Source organism: Solea solea, chromosome 1, assembly GCF_958295425.1.
Source record: "Solea solea chromosome 1, fSolSol10.1, whole genome shotgun sequence".
NCBI classification, from domain to species: domain Eukaryota; kingdom Metazoa; phylum Chordata; class Actinopteri; order Pleuronectiformes; family Soleidae; genus Solea; species Solea solea.
In genome coordinates, this window is record NC_081134.1 from 23,083,405 (window position 1) to 23,107,579 (window position 24,175).

Genomic DNA, 24,175 nt, shown 5'->3' on the forward strand with positions numbered 1-24,175 from the left:
CAGTGAAATCATTGCAAAATCAAACACTGAGGGTACAGAAGTATATCTTATAAGATGTTAACTTTATTTGTGAGGTTTATGTTATGGGACAGTAGAAAATTGAAAAAAATCAGAAAACAGCCGCATACTTGCTGAATGCACACAAAAACAGACACAAATAGAAAAACACATCCAAACAGTGAAATCATTGCAAAATCAAACACTGAGGGTAAATAACTATATCTTATAAGATTTTAACTTTATTTGTGAGGTTTATGTTATGGGACAGTAGAAAATTGAAAAATATCAGAAAACAGCCGCATACTTGCTGAATGCGCACAAAAACAGACACAAATAGAAAAACACATCCAAACAGTGAAATCATTGCAAAATCAAACACTGAGGGTAAATAACTATATCTTATAAGATTTTAACTTTTTTTGTGAGGTTTATGTTATGGGACAGTAGAAAATTGAAAAAAATCAGAAAACAGCCGTATACTTGCTGAATGTGCACAGAAACAGACACAAATAGAAAAACACATCCAAACAGTGAAATCATTGCAAAATCAAACACTGAAAGCATATAACTATATCTTATAAGATTTTAACTTTATTTGTGAGGTTTATGTTATGGGACAGTAGAAAATTGAAAAAAATCAGAAAACAGCCGTATACTTGCTGAATGTGCACAAAAACAGACACAAATAGAAAAACACATCCAAACAGTGAAATCATTGCAAAATCAAACACTGAAAGCATATAACTATATCTTATAAGATGTTAACTTTATTTGTGAGGTTTATGTTATGGGACAGTAGAAAATTGAAAAAAATCAGAAAACAGCCGTATACTTGCTTAATGTGCACAAAAACAGACACAAATAGAAAAACACATCCAAACAGTGAAATCATTGCAAAATCAAACACTGAGGGTACAGAAGTATATCTTATAAGATTTTAACTTTATTTGTGAGGTTTATGTTATGGGACAGTAGAAAATTGAAAAAAATCAGAAAACAGCCGTATACTTGCTGAATGTGCACAAAAACAGACACAAATAGAGAAACACATCCAAACAGTGAAATCATTGCAAAATCAAACACTGAGGGTAAATAACTATATCTTATAAGATTTTAACTTTATTTGTGAGGTTTATGTTATGGGACAGTAGAAAATTGAAAAAAATCAGAAAACAGCCGTATACTTGTTTAATGTGCACAAAAACAGACACAAATAGAAAAACACATCCAAACAGTGAAATCATTGCAAAATCAAACACTGAGGGTACAGAAGTATATCTTATAAGATTTTAACTTTATTTGTGAGGTTGATGTTATGGGACAGTAGAAAATTGAAAAAAATCAGAAAACAGCCGTATACTTGCTGAATGTGCACAAAAACAGACACAAATAGAAAAACACATCCAAACAGTGAAATCATTGCAAAATCAAACACTGAAAGCATATAACTATATCTTATAAGATTTTAACTTTATTTGTGAGGTTTATGTTATGGGACAGTAGAAAATTGAAAAAAATCAGAAAACAGCCGTATACTTGCTTAATGTGCACAAAAACAGACACAAATAGAAAAACACATCCAAACAGTGAAATCATTGCAAAATCAAACACTGAGGGTACAGAAGTATATCTTATAAGATTTTAACTTTATTTGTGAGGTTTATGTTATGGGACAGTAGAAAATTGAAAATAATCAGAAAACAGCCGTAAACTTGCTGAATGTGCACTAAAACAGACACAAATAGAAAAACACATCCAAACAGTGAAATCATTGCAAAATCAAACACTGAGGGTACAGAAGTATATCTTATAAGATGTTAACTTTATTTGTGAGGTTTATGTTATGGGACAGTAGAAAATTGAAAAAAATCAGAAAACAGCCGCATACTTGCTGAATGCGCACAAAAACAGACACAAATAGAAAAACACATCCATACAGTGAAATCATTGCAAAATCAAACACTGAGGGTACAGAAGTATATCTTATAAGATTTTAACTTTATTTGTGAGGTTTATGTTATGGGACAGTAGAAAATTGAAAAAAATCAGAAAACAGCCGTATACTTGCTGAATGTGCACAAAAACAGACACAAATAGAAAAACACATCCAAACAGTGAAATCATTACAAAATCAAACACTGAAAGCATATAACTATATCTTATAAGATGTTAACTTTATTTGTGAGGTTTATGTTATGGGACAGTAGAAAATTGAAAAAAATCAGAAAACAGCCGTATACTTGCTGAATGTGCACAAAAACAGACACAAATAGAAAAACACATCCAAACAGTGAAATCATTGCAAAATCAAACACTGAAAGCATATAACTATATCTTATAAGATTTTAACTTTATTTGTGAGGTTTATGTTATGGGACAGTAGAAAATTGAAAATAATCAGAAAACAGCCGTAAACTTGCTGAATGTGCACAAAAACAGACACAAATAGAAAAACACATCCAAACAGTGAAATCCTTGCAAAATCAAACACTGAGGGTACAGAAGTATATCTTATAAGATGTTAACTTTATTTGTGAGGTTTATGTTATGGGACAGTAGAAAATTGAAAAAAATCAGAAAACAGCCGCATACTTGCTGAATGCGCACAAAAACAGACACAAATAGAAAAACACATCCAAACAGTGAAATCATTGCAAAATCAAACACTGAGGGTAAATAACTATATCTTATAAGATTTTAACTTTATTTGTGAGGTTTATGTTATGGGACAGTAGAAAATTGAAAAATATCAGAAAACAGCCGCATACTTGCTGAATGCGCACAAAAACAGACACAAATAGAAAAACACATCCAAACAGTGAAATCATTGCAAAATCAAACACTGAGGGTAAATAACTATATCTTATAAGATTTTAACTTTATTTGTGAGGTTTATGTTATGGGACAGTAGAAAATTGAAAAAAATCAGAAAACAGCCGTATACTTGTTTAATGTGCACAAAAACAGACACAAATAGAAAAACACATCCAAACAGTGAAATCATTGCAAAATCAAACACTGAGGGTACAGAAGTATATCTTATAAGATTTTAACTTTATTTGTGAGGTTGATGTTATGGGACAGTAGAAAATTGAAAAAAATCAGAAAACAGCCGTATACTTGCTGAATGTGCACAAAAACAGACACAAATAGAAAAACACATCCAAACAGTGAAATCATTGCAAAATCAAACACTGAAAGCATATAACTATATCTTATAAGATTTTAACTTTATTTGTGAGGTTTATGTTATGGGACAGTAGAAAATTGAAAATAATCAGAAAACAGCCGTAAACTTGCTGAATGTGCACTAAAACAGACACAAATAGAAAAACACATCCAAACAGTGAAATCATTGCAAAATCAAACACTGAGGGTACAGAAGTATATCTTATAAGATGTTAACTTTATTTGTGAGGTTTATGTTATGGGACAGTAGAAAATTGAAAAGAATCAGAAAACAGCCGTATACTTGCTGAATGTGCACAAAAACAGACACAAATAGAAAAACACATCCAAACAGTGAAATCATTACAAAATCAAACACTGAAAGCATATAACTATATCTTATAAGATGTTAACTTTATTTGTGAGGTTTATGTTATGGGACAGTAGAAAATTGAAAAAAATCAGAAAACAGCCGTATACTTGCTGAATGTGCACAAAAACAGACACAAATAGAAAAACACATCCAAACAGTGAAATCATTGCAAAATCAAACACTGAAAGCATATAACTATATCTTATAAGATTTTAACTTTATTTGTGAGGTTTATGTTATGGGACAGTAGAAAATTGAAAATAATCAGAAAACAGCCGTAAACTTGCTGAATGTGCACAAAAACAGACACAAATAGAAAAACACATCCAAACAGTGAAATCATTGCAAAATCAAACACTGAGGGTACAGAAGTATATCTTATAAGATTTTAACTTTATTTGTGAGGTTTATGTTATGGGACAGTAGAAAATTGAAAAAAATCAGAAAACAGCCGTATACTTGCTGAATGTGCACAAAAACAGACACAAATAGAAAAACACATCCAAACAGTGAAATCATTACAAAATCAAACACTGAAAGCATATAACTATATCTTATAAGATGTTAACTTTATTTGTGAGGTTTATGTTATGGGACAGTAGAAAATTGAAAAAAATCAGAAAACAGCCGTATACTTGCTGAATGTGCACAAAAACAGACACAAATAGAAAAACACATCCAAACAGTGAAATCATTGCAAAATCAAACACTGAAAGCATATAACTATATCTTATAAGATTTTAACTTTATTTGTGAGGTTTATGTTATGGGACAGTAGAAAATTGAAAATAATCAGAAAACAGCCGTAAACTTGCTGAATGTGCACTAAAACAGACACAAATAGAAAAACACATCCAAACAGTGAAATCATTGCAAAATCAAACACTGAGGGTAAATAACTATATCTTATAAGATTTTAACTTTATTTGTGAGGTTTATGTTATGGGACAGTAGAAAATTGAAAAATATCAGAAAACAGCCGCATACTTGCTGAATGCGCACAAAAACAGACACAAATAGAAAAACACATCCAAACAGTGAAATCATTGCAAAATCAAACACTGAGGGTACAGAAGTATATCTTATAAGATTTTAACTTTATTTGTGAGGTTGATGTTATGGGACAGTAGAAAATTGAAAAAAATCAGAAAACAGCCGTATACTTGCTGAATGTGCACAAAAACAGACACAAATAGAAAAACACATCCAAACAGTGAAATCATTGCAAAATCAAACACTGAAAGCATATAACTATATCTTATAAGATTTTAACTTTATTTGTGAGGTTTATGTTATGGGACAGTAGAAAATTGAAAAAAATCAGAAAACAGCCGTATACTTGCTTAATGTGCACAAAAACAGACACAAATAGAAAAACACATCCAAACAGTGAAATCATTGCAAAATCAAACACTGAGGGTACAGAAGTATATCTTATAAGATTTTAACTTTATTTGTGAGGTTTATGTTATGGGACAGTAGAAAATTGAAAATAATCAGAAAACAGCCGTAAACTTGCTGAATGTGCACTAAAACAGACACAAATAGAAAAACACATCCAAACAGTGAAATCATTGCAAAATCAAACACTGAGGGTACAGAAGTATATCTTATAAGATGTTAACTTTATTTGTGAGGTTTATGTTATGGGACAGTAGAAAATTGAAAAAAATCAGAAAACAGCCGCATACTTGCTGAATGCGCACAAAAACAGACACAAATAGAAAAACACATCCATACAGTGAAATCATTGCAAAATCAAACACTGAGGGTACAGAAGTATATCTTATAAGATTTTAACTTTATTTGTGAGGTTTATGTTATGGGACAGTAGAAAATTGAAAAAAATCAGAAAACAGCCGTATACTTGCTGAATGTGCACAAAAACAGACACAAATAGAAAAACACATCCAAACAGTGAAATCATTACAAAATCAAACACTGAAAGCATATAACTATATCTTATAAGATGTTAACTTTATTTGTGAGGTTTATGTTATGGGACAGTAGAAAATTGAAAAAAATCAGAAAACAGCCGTATACTTGCTGAATGTGCACAAAAACAGACACAAATAGAAAAACACATCCAAACAGTGAAATCATTGCAAAATCAAACACTGAAAGCATATAACTATATCTTATAAGATTTTAACTTTATTTGTGAGGTTTATGTTATGGGACAGTAGAAAATTGAAAATAATCAGAAAACAGCCGTAAACTTGCTGAATGTGCACTAAAACAGACACAAATAGAAAAACACATCCAAACAGTGAAATCATTGCAAAATCAAACACTGAGGGTACAGAAGTATATCTTATAAGATGTTAACTTTATTTGTGAGGTTTATGTTATGGGACAGTAGAAAATTGAAAATAATCAGAAAACAGCCGTAAACTTGCTGAATGTGCACAAAAACAGACACAAATAGAAAAACACATCCAAACAGTGAAATCATTGCAAAATCAAACACTGAGGGTACAGAAGTATATCTTATAAGATTTTAACTTTATTTGTGAGGTTTATGTTATGGGACAGTAGAAAATTGAAAATAATCAGAAAACAGCCGTAAACTTGCTGAATGTGCACTAAAACAGACACAAATAGAAAAACACATCCAAACAGTGAAATCATTGCAAAATCAAACACTGAGGGTACAGAAGTATATCTTATAAGATGTTAACTTTATTTGTGAGGTTTATGTTATGGGACAGTAGAAAATTGAAAAAAATCAGAAAACAGCCGTATACTTGCTGAATGTGCACAAAAACAGACACAAATAGAAAAACACATCCAAACAGTGAAATCATTACAAAATCAAACACTGAAAGCATATAACTATATCTTATAAGATGTTAACTTTATTTGTGAGGTTTATGTTATGGGACAGTAGAAAATTGAAAAAAATCAGAAAACAGCCGTATACTTGCTGAATGTGCACAAAAACAGACACAAATAGAAAAACACATCCAAACAGTGAAATCATTGCAAAATCAAACACTGAAAGCATATAACTATATCTTATAAGATTTTAACTTTATTTGTGAGGTTTATGTTATGGGACAGTAGAAAATTGAAAAAAATCAGAAAACAGCCGTAAACTTGCTGAATGTGCACAAAAACAGACACAAATAGAAAAACACATCCAAACAGTGAAATCATTGCAAAATCAAACACTGAGGGTACAGAAGTATATCTTATAAGATTTTAACTTTATTTGTGAGGTTTATGTTATGGGACAGTAGAAAATTGAAAAAAATCAGAAAAAAGCCGTATACTTGCTGAATGTGCACAAAAACAGACACAAATAGAAAAACACATCCAAACAGTGAAATCATTACAAAATCAAACACTGAAAGCATATAACTATATCTTATAAGATGTTAACTTTATTTGTGAGGTTTATGTTATGGGACAGTAGAAAATTGAAAAAAATCAGAAAACAGCCGTATACTTGCTGAATGTGCACAAAAACAGACACAAATAGAAAAACACATCCAAACAGTGAAATCATTGCAAAATCAAACACTGAAAGCATATAACTATATCTTATAAGATTTTAACTTTATTTGTGAGGTTTATGTTATGGGACAGTAGAAAATTGAAAATAATCAGAAAACAGCCGTAAACTTGCTGAATGTGCACAAAAACAGACACAAATAGAAAAACACATCCAAACAGTGAAATCATTGCAAAATCAAACACTGAGGGTACAGAAGTATATCTTATAAGATGTTAACTTTATTTGTGAGGTTTATGTTATGGGACAGTAGAAAATTGAAAAAAATCAGAAAACAGCCGCATACTTGCTGAATGCGCACAAAAACAGACACAAATAGAAAAACACATCCAAACAGTGAAATCATTGCAAAATCAAACACTGAGGGTAAATAACTATATCTTATAAGATTTTAACTTTATTTGTGAGGTTTATGTTATGGGACAGTAGAAAATTGAAAAATATCAGAAAACAGCCGCATACTTGCTGAATGCGCACAAAAACAGACACAAATAGAAAAACACATCCAAACAGTGAAATCATTGCAAAATCAAACACTGAGGGTAAATAACTATATCTTATAAGATTTTAACTTTATTTGTGAGGTTTATGTTATGGGACAGTAGAAAATTGAAAAAAATCAGAAAACAGCCGTATACTTGTTTAATGTGCACAAAAACAGACACAAATAGAAAAACACATCCAAACAGTGAAATCATTGCAAAATCAAACACTGAGGGTACAGAAGTATATCTTATAAGATTTTAACTTTATTTGTGAGGTTGATGTTATGGGACAGTAGAAAATTGAAAAAAATCAGAAAACAGCCGTATACTTGCTGAATGTGCACAAAAACAGACACAAATAGAAAAACACATCCAAACAGTGAAATCATTGCAAAATCAAACACTGAAAGCATATAACTATATCTTATAAGATTTTAACTTTATTTGTGAGGTTTATGTTATGGGACAGTAGAAAATTGAAAATAATTAGAAAACAGCCGTAAACTTGCTGAATGTGCACTAAAACAGACACAAATAGAAAAACACATCCAAACAGTGAAATCATTGCAAAATCAAACACTGAGGGTACAGAAGTATATCTTATAAGATGTTAACTTTATTTGTGAGGTTTATGTTATGGGACAGTAGAAAATTGAAAAAAATCAGAAAACAGCCGCATACTTGCTGAATGCACACAAAAACAGACACAAATAGAAAAACACATCCAAACAGTGAAATCATTGCAAAATCAAACACTGAGGGTAAATAACTATATCTTATAAGATTTTAACTTTATTTGTGAGGTTTATGTTATGGGACAGTAGAAAATTGAAAAATATCAGAAAACAGCCGCATACTTGCTGAATGCGCACAAAAACAGACACAAATAGAAAAACACATCCAAACAGTGAAATCATTGCAAAATCAAACACTGAGGGTAAATAACTATATCTTATAAGATTTTAACTTTTTTTGTGAGGTTTATGTTATGGGACAGTAGAAAATTGAAAAAAATCAGAAAACAGCCGTATACTTGCTGAATGTGCACAGAAACAGACACAAATAGAAAAACACATCCAAACAGTGAAATCATTGCAAAATCAAACACTGAAAGCATATAACTATATCTTATAAGATTTTAACTTTATTTGTGAGGTTTATGTTATGGGACAGTAGAAAATTGAAAAAAATCAGAAAACAGCCGTATACTTGCTTAATGTGCACAAAAACAGACACAAATAGAAAAACACATCCAAACAGTGAAATCATTGCAAAATCAAACACTGAGGGTACAGAAGTATATCTTATAAGATTTTAACTTTATTTGTGAGGTTGATGTTATGGGACAGTAGAAAATTGAAAAAAATCAGAAAACAGCCGTATACTTGCTGAATGTGCACAAAAACAGACACAAATAGAAAAACACATCCAAACAGTGAAATCATTGCAAAATCAAACACTGAAAGCATATAACTATATCTTATAAGATTTTAACTTTATTTGTGAGGTTTATGTTATGGGACAGTAGAAAATTGAAAATAATTAGAAAACAGCCGTAAACTTGCTGAATGTGCACTAAAACAGACACAAATAGAAAAACACATCCAAACAGTGAAATCATTGCAAAATCAAACACTGAGGGTACAGAAGTATATCTTATAAGATGTTAACTTTATTTGTGAGGTTTATGTTATGGGACAGTAGAAAATTGAAAAAAATCAGAAAACAGCCGCATACTTGCTGAATGCACACAAAAACAGACACAAATAGAAAAACACATCCAAACAGTGAAATCATTGCAAAATCAAACACTGAGGGTAAATAACTATATCTTATAAGATTTTAACTTTATTTGTGAGGTTTATGTTATGGGACAGTAGAAAATTGAAAAATATCAGAAAACAGCCGCATACTTGCTGAATGCGCACAAAAACAGACACAAATAGAAAAACACATCCAAACAGTGAAATCATTGCAAAATCAAACACTGAGGGTAAATAACTATATCTTATAAGATTTTAACTTTTTTTGTGAGGTTTATGTTATGGGACAGTAGAAAATTGAAAAAAATCAGAAAACAGCCGTATACTTGCTGAATGTGCACAGAAACAGACACAAATAGAAAAACACATCCAAACAGTGAAATCATTGCAAAATCAAACACTGAAAGCATATAACTATATCTTATAAGATTTTAACTTTATTTGTGAGGTTTATGTTATGGGACAGTAGAAAATTGAAAAAAATCAGAAAACAGCCGTATACTTGCTTAATGTGCACAAAAACAGACACAAATAGAAAAACACATCCAAACAGTGAAATCATTGCAAAATCAAACACTGAGGGTAAATAACTATATCTTATAAGATTTTAACTTTATTTGTGAGGTTTATGTTATGGGACAGTAGAAAATTGAAAAAAATCAGAAAACAGCCGTATACTTGCTGAATGTGCACAGAAACAGACACAAATAGAAAAACACATCCAAACAGTGAAATCATTGCAAAATCAAACACTGAAAGCATATAACTATATCTTATAAGATTTTAACTTTATTTGTGAGGTTTATGTTATGGGACAGTAGAAAATTGAAAAATATCAGAAAACAGCCGTATACTTGCTGAATGTGCACTAAAACAGACACAAATAGAAAAACACATCCAAACAGTGAAATCATTGCAAAATCAAACACTGAGGGTACAGAAGTATATCTTATAAGATGTTAACTTTATTTGTGAGGTTTATGTTATGGGACAGTAGAAAATTGAAAAAAATCAGAAAACAGCCGCATACTTGCTTAATGTGCACAAAAACAGACACAAATAGAAAAACACATCCAAACAGTGAAATCATTGCAAAATCAAACACTGAGGGTACAGAAGTATATCTTATAAGATTTTAACTTTATTTGTGAGGTTTATGTTATGGGACAGTAGAAAATTGAAAAAAATCAGAAAACAGCCGTATACTTGCTGAATGTGCACAAAAACAGACACAAATAGAAAAACACATCCAAACAGTGAAATCATTGCAAAATCAAACACTGAGGGTAAATAACTATATCTTATAAGATTTTAACTTTATTTGTGAGGTTAATGTTATGGGACAGTAGAAAATTGAAAAAAATCAGAAAACAGCCGTATACTTGCTTAATGTGCACAAAAACAGACACAAATAGAAAAACACATCCAAACAGTGAAATCATTGCAAAATCAAACACTGAGGGTACAGAAGTATATCTTATAAGATTTTAACTTTATTTGTGAGGTTGATGTTATGGGACAGTAGAAAATTGAAAAAAATCAGAAAACAGCCGTATACTTGCTGAATGTGCACAAAAACAGACACAAATAGAAAAACACATCCAAACAGTGAAATCATTGCAAAATCAAACACTGAAAGCATATAACTATATCTTATAAGATTTTAACTTTATTTGTGAGGTTTATGTTATGGGACAGTAGAAAATTGAAAATAATCAGAAAACAGCCGTAAACTTGCTGAATGTGCACTAAAACAGACACAAATAGAAAAACACATCCAAACAGTGAAATCATTGCAAAATCAAACACTGAGGGTAAATAACTATATCTTATAAGATTTTAACTTTATTTGTGAGGTTTATGTTATGGGACAGTAGAAAATTGAAAAAAATCAGAAAACAGCCGTATACTTGCTGAATGTGCACAAAAACAGACACAAATAGAAAAACACATCCAAACAGTGAAATCATTGCAAAATCAAACACTGAGGGTAAATAACTATATCTTATAAGATTTTAACTTTATTTGTGAGGTTTATGTTATGGGACAGTAGAAAATTGAAAAAAATCAGAAAACAGCCGTATACTTGCTGAATGTGCACAAAAACAGACACAAATAGAAAAACACATCCAAACAGTTAAATCATTGCAAAATCAAACACTGAAAGCATATAACTATATCTTATAAGATGTTAACTTTATTTGTGAGGTTTATGTTATGGGACAGTAGAAAATTGAAAAAAATCAGAAAACAGCCGTATACTTGCTTAATGTGCACAAAAACAGACACAAATAGAAAAACACATCCAAACAGTGAAATCATTGCAAAATCAAACACTGAGGGTACAGAAGTATATCTTATAAGATTTTAACTTTATTTGTGAGGTTTATGTTATGGGACAGTAGAAAATTGAAAAAAATCAGAAAACAGCCGTATACTTGCTTAATGTGCACAAAAACAGACACAAATAGAAAAACACATCCAAACAGTGAAATCATTGCAAAATCAAACACTGAGGGTACAGAAGTATATCTTATAAGATTTTAACTTTATTTGTGAGGTTTATGTTATGGGACAGTAGAAAATTGAAAATAATCAGAAAACAGCCGTAAACTTGCTGAATGTGCACTAAAACAGACACAAATAGAAAAACACATCCAAACAGTGAAATCATTGCAAAATCAAACACTGAGGGTACAGAAGTATATCTTATAAGATGTTAACTTTATTTGTGAGGTTTATGTTATGGGACAGTAGAAAATTGAAAAAAATCAGAAAACAGCCGCATACTTGCTGAATGCGCACAAAAACAGACACAAATAGAAAAACACATCCATACAGTGAAATCATTGCAAAATCAAACACTGAGGGTACAGAAGTATATCTTATAAGATGTTAACTTTATTTGTGAGGTTTATGTTATGGGACAGTAGAAAATTGAAAAAAATCAGAAAACAGCCGCATACTTGCTGAATGCGCACAAAAACAGACACAAATAGAAAAACACATCCATACAGTGAAATCATTGCAAAATCAAACACTGAGGGTACAGAAGTATATCTTATAAGATGTTAACTTTATTTGTGAGGTTTATGTTATGGGACAGTAGAAAATTTTAAAAAATCAGAAAACAGCCGCATACTTGCTGAATGCGCACAAAAACAGACACAAATAGAAAAACACATCCAAACAGTGAAATCATTGCAAAATCAAACACTGAGGGTAAATAACTATATCTTATAAGATTTTAACTTTATTTGTGAGGTTTATGTTATGGGACAGTAGAAAATTGAAAAAAATCAGAAAACAGCCGCATACTTGCTGAATGCGCACAAAAACAGACACAAATAGAAAAACACATCCAAACAGTGAAATCATTGCAAAATCAAACACTGAGGGTAAATAACTATATCTTATAAGATTTTAACTTTATTTGTGAGGTTTATGTTATGGGACAGTAGAAAATTGAAAAAAATCAGAAAACAGCCGTATACTTGCTGAATGTGCCCAAAAACAGACACAAATAGAAAAACACATCCAAACAGTGAAATCATTGCAAAATCAAACACTGAGGGTACAGAAGTATATCTTATAAGATTTTAACTTTATTTGTGAGGTTGATGTTATGGGACAGTAGAAAATTGAAAAAAATCAGAAAACAGCCGTATACTTGCTGAATGTGCACAAAAACAGACACAAATAGAAAAACACATCCAAACAGTGAAATCATTGCAAAATCAAACACTGAAAGCATATAACTATATCTTATAAGATTTTAACTTTATTTGTGAGGTTTATGTTATGGGACAGTAGAAAATTGAAAATAATCAGAAAACAGCCGTAAACTTGCTGAATGTGCACAAAAACAGACACAAATAGAAAAACACATCCAAACAGTGAAATCATTGCAAAATCAAACACTGAAAGCATATAACTATATCTTATAAGATGTTAACTTTATTTGTGAGGTTTATGTTATGGGACAGTAGAAAATTGAATAAAATCAGAAAACAGCCGTATACTTGCTTAATGTGCACAAAAACAGACACAAATAGAAAAACACATCCAAACAGTGAAATCATTGCAAAATCAAACACTGAGGGTACAGAAGTATATCTTATAAGATTTTAACTTTATTTGTGAGGTTTATGTTATGGGACAGTAGAAAATTGAAAAAAATCAGAAAACAGCCGTATACTTGCTGAATGTGCACAAAAACAGACACAAATAGAGAAACACATCCAAACAGTGAAATCATTGCAAAATCAAACACTGAGGGTAAATAACTATATCTTATAAGATTTTAACTTTATTTGTGAGGTTTATGTTATGGGACAGTAGAAAATTGAAAAAAATCAGAAAACAGCCGTATACTTGTTTAATGTGCACAAAAACAGACACAAATAGAAAAACACATCCAAACAGTGAAATCATTGCAAAATCAAACACTGAGGGTACAGAAGTATATCTTATAAGATTTTAACTTTATTTGTGAGGTTGATGTTATGGGACAGTAGAAAATTGAAAAAAATCAGAAAACAGCCGTATACTTGCTGAATGTGCACAAAAACAGACACAAATAGAAAAACACATCCAAACAGTGAAATCATTGCAAAATCAAACACTGAAAGCATATAACTATATCTTATAAGATTTTAACTTTATTTGTGAGGTTTATGTTATGGGACAGTAGAAAATTGAAAAAAATCAGAAAACAGCCGTATACTTGCTTAATGTGCACAAAAACAGACACAAATAGAAAAACACATCCAAACAGTGAAATCATTGCAAAATCAAACACTGAGGGTACAGAAGTATATCTTATAAGATTTTAACTTTATTTGTGAGGTTTATGTTATGGGACAGTAGAAAATTGAAAATAATCAGAAAACAGCCGTAAACTTGCTGAATGTGCACTAAAACAGACACAAATAGAAAAACACATCCAAACAGTGAAATCATTGCAAAATCAAACACTGAGGGTACAGAAGTATATCTTATAAGATGTTAACTTTATTTGTGAGGTTTATGTTATGGGACAGTAGAAAATTGAAAAAAATCAGAAAACAGCCGCATACTTGCTGAATGCGCACAAAAACAGACACAAATAGAAAAACGCATCCATACAGTGAAATCATTGCAAAATCAAACACTGAGGGTACAGAAGTATATCTTATAAGATGTTAACTTTATTTGTGAGGTTTATGTTATGGGACAGTAGAAAATTGAAAAAAATCAGAAAACAGCCGCATACTTGCTGAATGCGCACAAAAACAGACACAAATAGAAAAACACATCCATACAGTGAAATCATTGCAAAATCAAACACTGAGGGTACAGAAGTATATCTTATAAGATGTTAACTTTATTTGTGAGGTTTATGTTATGGGACAGTAGAAAATTTTAAAAAATCAGAAAACAGCCGCATACTTGCTGAATGCGCACAAAAACAGACACAAATAGAAAAACACATCCAAACAGTGAAATCATTGCAAAATCAAACACTGAGGGTAAATAACTATATCTTATAAGATTTTAACTTTATTTGTGAGGTTTATGTTATGGGACAGTAGAAAATTGAAAAAAATCAGAAAACAGCCGCATACTTGCTGAATGCGCACAAAAACAGACACAAATAGAAAAACACATCCAAACAGTGAAATCATTGCAAAATCAAACACTGAGGGTAAATAACTATATCTTATAAGATTTTAACTTTATTTGTGAGGTTTATGTTATGGGACAGTAGAAAATTGAAAAAAATCAGAAAACAGCCGTATACTTGCTGAATGTGCCCAAAAACAGACACAAATAGAAAAACACATCCAAACAGTGAAATCATTGCAAAATCAAACACTGAGGGTAAATAACTATATCTTATAAGATTTTAACTTTATTTGTGAGGTTTATGTTATGGGACAGTAGAAAATTGAAAAAAATCAGAAAACAGCCGTATACTTGCTGAATGTGCACAAAAACAGACACAAATAGAAAAACACATCCAAACAGTGAAATCATTGCAAAATCAAACACTGAGGGTAAATAACTATATCTTATAAGATTTTAACTTTATTTGTGAGGTTTATGTTATGGGACAGTAGAAAATTGAAAAAAATCAGAAAACAGCCGTATACTTGCTGAATGTGCACAAAAACAGACACAAATAGAAAAACACATCCAAACAGTGAAATCATTGCAAAATCAAACACTGAAAGCATATAACTATATCTTATAAGATGTTAACTTTATTTGTGAGGTTTATGTTATGGGACAGTAGAAAATTGAAAAAAATCAGAAAACAGCCGTATACTTGCTTAATGTGCACAAAAACAGACACAAATAGAAAAACACATCCAAACAGTGAAATCATTGCAAAATCAAACACTGAAAGCATATAACTATATCTTATAAGATTTTAACTTTATTTGTGAGGTTTATGTTATGGGACAGTAGAAAATTGAAAATAATCAGAAAACAGCCGTAAACTTGCTGAATGTGCACAAAAACAGACACAAATAGAAAAACACATCCAAACAGTGAAATCATTGCAAAATCAAACACTGAGGGTACAGAAGTATATCTTATAAGATGTTAACTTTATTTGTGAGGTTTATGTTATGGGACAGTAGAAAATTGAAAAAAATCAGAAAACAGCCGCATACTTGCTAAATGCGCACAAAAACAGACACAAATAGAAAAACACATCCAAACAGTGAAATCATTGCAAAATCAAACACTGAGGGTAAATAACTATATCTTATAAGATTTTAACTTTATTTGTGAGGTTTATGTTATGGGACAGTAGAAAATTGAAAAATATCAGAAAACAGCCGCATACTTGCTGAATGCGCACAAAAACAGACACAAATAGAAAAACACATCCAAACAGTGAAATCATTGCAAAATCAAACACTGAGGGTAAATAACTATATCTTATAAGATTTTAACTTTATTTGTGAGGTTTATGTTATGGGACAGTAGAAAATTGAAAAAAATCAGAAAACAGCCGTATACTTGTTTAATGTGCACAAAAACAGACACAAATAGAAAAACACATCCAAACAGTGAAATCATTGCAAAATCAAACACTGAGGGTACAGAAGTATATCTTATAAGATTTTAACTTTATTTGTGAGGTTGATGTTATGGGACAGTAGAAAATTGAAAAAAATCAGAAAACAGCCGTATACTTGCTGAATGTGCACAAAAACAGACACAAATAGAAAAACACATCCAAACAGTGAAATCATTGCAAAATCAAACACTGAAAGCATATAACTATATCTTATAAGATTTTAACTTTATTTGTGAGGTTTATGTTATGGGACAGTAGAAAATTGAAAATAATCAGAAAACAGCCGTAAACTTGCTGAATGTGCACTAAAACAGACACAAATAGAAAAACACATCCAAACAGTGAAATCATTGCAAAATCAAACACTGGGGGTACAGAAGTAAATCTTATAAGATGTTAACTTTATTTGTGAGGTTTATGTTATGGGACAGTAGAAAATTGAAAAAAATCAGAAAACAGCCGCATACTTGCTGAATGCACACAAAAACAGACACAAATAGAAAAACACATCCAAACAGTGAAATCATTGCAAAATCAAACACTGAGGGTAAATAACTATATCTTATAAGATTTTAACTTTATTTGTGAGGTTTATGTTATGGGACAGTAGAAAATTGAAAAATATCAGAAAACAGCCGCATACTTGCTGAATGCGCACAAAAACAGACACAAATAGAAAAACACATCCAAACAGTGAAATCATTGCAAAATCAAACACTGAGGGTAAATAACTATATCTTATAAGATTTTAACTTTATTTGTGAGGTTTATGTTATGGGACAGTAGAAAATTGAAAAAAATCAGAAAACAGCCGTATACTTGCTGAATGTGCACAGAAACAGACACAAATAGAAAAACACATCCAAACAGTGAAATCATTGCAAAATCAAACACTGAAAGCATATAACTATATCTTATAAGATTTTAACTTTATTTGTGAGGTTTATGTTATGGGACAGTAGAAAATTGAAAAAAATCAGAAAACAGCCGTATACTTGCTTAATGTGCACAAAAACAGACACAAATAGAAAAACACATCCAAACAGTGAAATCATTGCAAAATCAAACACTGAGGGTAAATAACTATATCTTATAAGATTTTAACTTTATTTGTGAGGTTTATGTTATGGGACAGTAGAAAATTGAAAAAAATCAGAAAACAGCCGTATACTTGCTGAATGTGCACAGAAACAGACACAAATAGAAAAACACATCCAAACAGTGAAATCATTGCAAAATCAAACACTGAAAGCATATAACTATATCTTATAAGATTTTAACTTTATTTGTAAGGTTTATGTTATGGGACAGTAGAAAATTGAAAAAAATCAGAAAACAGCCGTATACTTGCTTAATGTGCACAAAAACAGACACAAATAGAAAAACACATCCAAACAGTGAAATCATTGCAAAATCAAACACTGAGGGTACAGAAGTATATCTTATAAGATGTTAACTTTATTTGTGAGGTTTATGTTATGGGACAGTAGAAAATTGAAAAAAATCAGAAAACAGCCGCATACTTGCTTAATGTGCACAAAAACAGACACAAATAGAAAAACACATCCAAACAGTGAAATCATTGCAAAATCAAACACTGAAAGCATATAACTATATCTTATAAGATTTTAACTTTATTTGTGAGGTTTATGTTATGGGACAGTAGAAAATTGAAAATAATCAGAAAACAGCCGTAAACTTGCTGAATGTGCACTAAAACAGACACAAATAGAAAAACACATCCAAACAGTGAAATCATTGCAAAATCAAACACTGAGGGTACAGAAGTATATCTTATAAGATGTTAACTTTATTTGTGAGGTTTATGTTATGGGACAGTAGAAAATTGAAAAAAATCAGAAAACAGCCGCATACTTGCTGAATGCACACAAAAACAGACACAAATAGAAAAACACATCCAAACAGTGAAATCATTGCAAAATCAAACACTGAGGGTAAATAACTATATCTTATAAGATTTTAACTTTATTTGTGAGGTTTATGTTATGGGACAGTAGAAAATTGAAAAATATCAGAAAACAGCCGCATACTTGCTGAATGCGCACAAAAACAGACACAAATAGAAAAACACATCCAAACAGTGAAATCATTGCAAAATCAAACACTGAGGGTAAATAACTATATCTTATAAGATTTTAACTTTATTTGTGAGGTTTATGTTATGGGACAGTAGAAAATTGAAAAAAATCAGAAAACAGCCGTATACTTGCTGAATGTGCACAGAAACAGACACAAATAGAAAAACACATCCAAACAGTGAAATCATTGCAAAATCAAACACTGAAAGCATATAACTATATCTTATAAGATTTTAACTTTATTTGTGAGGTTAATGTTATGGGACAGTAGAAAATTGAAAAAAATCAGAAAACAGCCGTATACTTGCTTAATGTGCACAAAAACAGACACAAATAGAAAAACACATCCAAACAGTGAAATCATTGCAAAATCAAACACTGAGGGTACAGAAGTATATCTTATAAGATTTTAACTTTATTTGTGAGGTTGATGTTATGGGACAGTAGAAAATTGAAAAAAATCAGAAAACAGCCGTATACTTGCTGAATGTGCACAAAAACAGACACAAATAGAAAAACACATCCAAACAGTGAAATCATTGCAAAATCAAACACTGAAAGCATATAACTATATCTTATAAGATTTTAACTTTATTTGTGAGGTTTATGTTATGGGACAGTAGAAAATTGAAAATAATCAGAAAACAGCCGTAAACTTGCTGAATGTGCACTAAAACAGACACAAATAGAAAAACACATCCAAACAGTGAAATCATTGCAAAATCAAACACTGAGGGTAAATAACTATATCTTATAAGATTTTAACTTTATTTGTGAGGTTTATGTTATGGGACAGTAGAAAATTGAAAAAAATCAGAAAACAGCCGTATACTTGCTGAATGTGCACAAAAACAGACACAAATAGAAAAACACATCCAAACAGTGAAATCATTGCAAAATCAAACACTGAGGGTAAATAACTATATCTTATAAGATTTTAACTTTATTTGTGAGGTTTATGTTATGGGACAGTAGAAAATTGAAAAAAATCAGAAAACAGCCGTATACTTGCTGAATGTGCACAAAAACAGACACAAATAGAAAAACACATCCAAACAGTGAAATCATTGCAAAATCAAACACTGAGGGTAAATAACTATATCTTATAAGATTTTAACTTTATTTGTGAGGTTTATGTTATGGGACAGTAGAAAATTGAAAAAAATCAGAAAACAGCCGTATACTTGCTGAATGTGCACAGAAACAGACACAAATAGAAAAACACATCCAAACAGTGAAATCATTGCAAAATCAAACACTGAAAGCATATAACTATATCTTATAAGATTTTAACTTTATTTGTGAGGTTTATGTTATGGGACAGTAGAAAATTGAAAAAAATCAGAAAACAGCCGTATACTTGCTTAATGTGCACAAAAACAGACACAAATAGAAAAACACATCCAAACAGTGAAATCATTGCAAAATCAAACACTGAGGGTAAATAACTATATCTTATAAGATTTTAACTTTATTTGTGAGGTTTATGTTATGGGACAGTAGAAAATTGAAAAAAATCAGAAAACAGCCGTATACTTGCTGAATGTGCACAGAAACAGACACAAATAGAAAAACACATCCAAACAGTGAAATCATTGCAAAATCAAACACTGAAAGCATATAACTATATCTTATAAGATTTTAACTTTATTTGTGAGGTTTATGTTATGGGACCGTAGAAAATTTAAAAATATCAGAAAACAGCCGTATACTTGCTGAATGTGCACTAAAACAGACACAAATAGAAAAACACATCCAAACAGTGAAATCATTGCAAAATCAAACACTGAGGGTACAGAAGTATATCTTATAAGATGTTAACTTTATTTGTGAGGTTTATGTTATGGGACAGTAGAAAATTGAAAAAAATCAGAAAACAGCCGTATACTTGCTGAATGTGCACAAAAACAGACACAAATAGAAAAACACATCCAAACAGTGAAATCATTGCAAAATCAAACACTGAAAGCATATAACTATATCTTATAAGATTTTAACTTTATTTGTAAGGTTTATGTTATGGGACAGTAGAAAATTGAAAAAAATCAGAAAACAGCCGTATACTTGCTTAATGTGCACAAAAACAGACACAAATAGAAAAACACATCCAAACAGTGAAATCATTGCAAAATCAAACACTGAGGGTACAGAAGTATATCTTATAAGATGTTAACTTTATTTGTGAGGTTTATGTTATGGGACAGTAGAAAATTGAAAAAAATCAGAAAACAGCCGCATACTTGCTTAATGTGCACAAAAACAGACACAAATAGAAAAACACATCCAAACAGTGAAATCATTGCAAAATCAAACACTGAGGGTACAGAAGTATATCTTATAAGATTTTAACTTTATTTGTGAGGTTTATGTTATGGGACAGTAGAAAATTGAAAAAAATCAGAAAACAGCCGTATACTTGCTGAATGTGCACAAAAACAGACACAAATAGAAAAACACATCCAAACAGTGAAATCATTGCAAAATCAAACACTGAGGGTAAATAACTATATCTTATAAGATTTTAACTTTATTTGTGAGGTTTATGTTATGGGACAGTAGAAAATTGAAAAAAATCAGAAAACAGCCGTATACTTGCTGAATGTGCACAGAAACAGACACAAATAGAAAAACACATCCAAACAGTGAAATCATTGCAAAATCAAACACTGAAAGCATATAACTATATCTTATAAGATTTTAACTTTATTTGTGAGGTTTATGTTATGGGACAGTAGAAAATTGAAAAAAATCAGAAAACAGCCGTATACTTGCTTAATGTGCACAAAAACAGACACAAATAGAAAAACACATCCAAACAGTGAAATCATTGCAAAATCAAACACTGAGGGTAAATAACTATATCTTATAAGATTTTAACTTTATTTGTGAGGTTTATGTTATGGGACAGTAGAAAATTGAAAAAAATCAGAAAACAGCCGTATACTTGCTGAATGTGCACAGAAACAGACACAAATAGAAAAACACATCCAAACAGTGAAATCATTGCAAAATCAAACACTGAAAGCATATAACTATATCTTATAAGATTTTAACTTTATTTGTGAGGTTTATGTTATGGGACAGTAGAAAATTTAAAAATATCAGAAAACAGCCGTATACTTGCTGAATGTGCACTAAAACAGACACAAATAGAAAAACACATCCAAACAGTGAAATCATTGCAAAATCAAACACTGAGGGTACAGAAGTATATCTTATAAGATGTTAACTTTATTTGTGAGGTTTATGTTATGGGACAGTAGAAAATTGAAAAAAATCAGAAAACAGCCGTATACTTGCTGAATGTGCACAAAAACAGACACAAATAGAAAAACACATCCAAACAGTGAAATCATTGCAAAATCAAACACTGAAAGCATATAACTATATCTTATAAGATTTTAACTTTATTTGTAAGGTTTATGTTATGGGACAGTAGAAAATTGAAAAAAATCAGAAAACAGCCGTATACTTGCTTAATGTGCACAAAAACAGACACAAATAGAAAAACACATCCAAACAGTGAAATCATTGCAAAATCAAACACTGAGGGTACAGAAGTATATCTTATAAGATGTTAACTTTATTTGTGAGGTTTATGTTATGGGACAGTAGAAAATTGAAAAAAATCAGAAAACAGCCGCATACTTGCTTAATGTGCACAAAAACAGACACAAATAGAAAAACACATCCAAACAGTGAAATCATTGCAAAATCAAACACTGAGGGTACAGAAGTATATCTTATAAGATTTTAACTTTATTTGTGAGGTTTATGTTATGGGACAGTAGAAAATTGAAAAAAATCAGAAAACAGCCGTATACTTGCTGAATGTGCACAAAAACAGACACAAATAGAAAAACACATCCAAACAGTGAAATCATTGCAAAATCAAACACTGAGGGTAAATAACTATATCTTATAAGATTTTAACTTTATTTGTGAGGTTAATGTTATGGGACAGTAGAAAATTGAAAAAAATCAGAAAACAGCCGTATACTTGCTTAATGTGCACAAAAACAGACACAAATAGAAAAACACATCCAAACAGTGAAATCATTGCAAAATCAAACACTGAGGGTACAGAAGTATATCTTATAAGATTTTAACTTTATTTGTGAGGTTGATGTTATGGGACAGTAGAAAATTGAAAAAAATCAGAAAACAGCCGTATACTTGCTGAATGTGCACAAAAACAGACACAAATAGAAAAACACATCCAAACAGTGAAATCATTGCAAAATCAAACACTGAAAGCATATAACTATATCTTATAAGATGTTAACTTTATTTGTGAGGTTTATGTTATGGGACAGTAGAAAATTGAAAAAAATCAGAAAACAGCCGCATACTTGCTGAATGCACACAAAAACAGACACAAATAGAAAAACACATCCAAACAGTGAAATCATTGCAAAATCAAACACTGAGGGTAAATAACTATATCTTATAAGATTTTAACTTTATTTGTGAGGTTTATGTTATGGGACAGTAGAAAATTGAAAAATATCAGAAAACAGCCGCATACTTGCTGAATGCGCACAAAAACAGACACAAATAGAAAAACACATCCAAACAGTGAAATCATTGCAAAATCAAACACTGAGGGTAAATAACTATATCTTATAAGATTTTAACTTTATTTGTGAGGTTTATGTTATGGGACAGTAGAAAATTGAAAAAAATCAGAAAACAGCCGTATACTTGCTGAATGTGCACAGAAACAGACACAAATAGAAAAACACATCCAAACAGTGAAATCATTGCAAAATCAAACACTGAAAGCATATAACTATATCTTATAAGATTTTAACTTTATTTGTGAGGTTTATGTTATGGGACAGTAGAAAATTGAAAAAAATCAGAAAACAGCCGTATACTTGCTTAATGTGCACAAAAACAGACACAAATAGAAAAACACATCCAAACAGTGAAATCATTGCAAAATCAAACACTGAGGGTAAATAACTATATCTTATAAGATTTTAACTTTATTTGTGAGGTTTATGTTATGGGACAGTAGAAAATTGAAAAAAATCAGAAAACAGCCGTATACTTGCTGAATGTGCACAGAAACAGACACAAATAGAAAAACACATCCAAACAGTGAAATCATTGCAAAATCAAACACTGAAAGCATATAACTATATCTTATAAGATTTTAACTTTATTTGTGAGGTTTATGTTATGGGACAGTAGAAAATTGAAAAATATCAGAAAACAGCCGTATACTTGCTGAATGTGCACTAAAACAGACACAAATAGAAAAACACATCCAAACAGTGAAATCATTGCAAAATCAAACACTGAGGGTACAGAAGTATATCTTATAAGATGTTAACTTTATTTGTGAGGTTTATGTTATGGGACAGTAGAAAATTGAAAAAAATCAGAAAACAGCCGTATACTTGCTGAATGTGCACAAAAACAGACACAAATAGAAAAACACATCCAAACAGTGAAATCATTGCAAAATCAAACACTGAAAGCATATAACTATATCTTATAAGATTTTAACTTTATTTGTAAGGTTTATGTTATGGGACAGTAGAAAATTGAAAAAAATCAGAAAACAGCCGTATACTTGCTTAATGTGCACAAAAACAGACACAAATAGAAAAACACATCCAAACAGTGAAATCATTGCAAAATCAAACACTGAGGGTACAGAAGTATATCTTATAAGATGTTAACT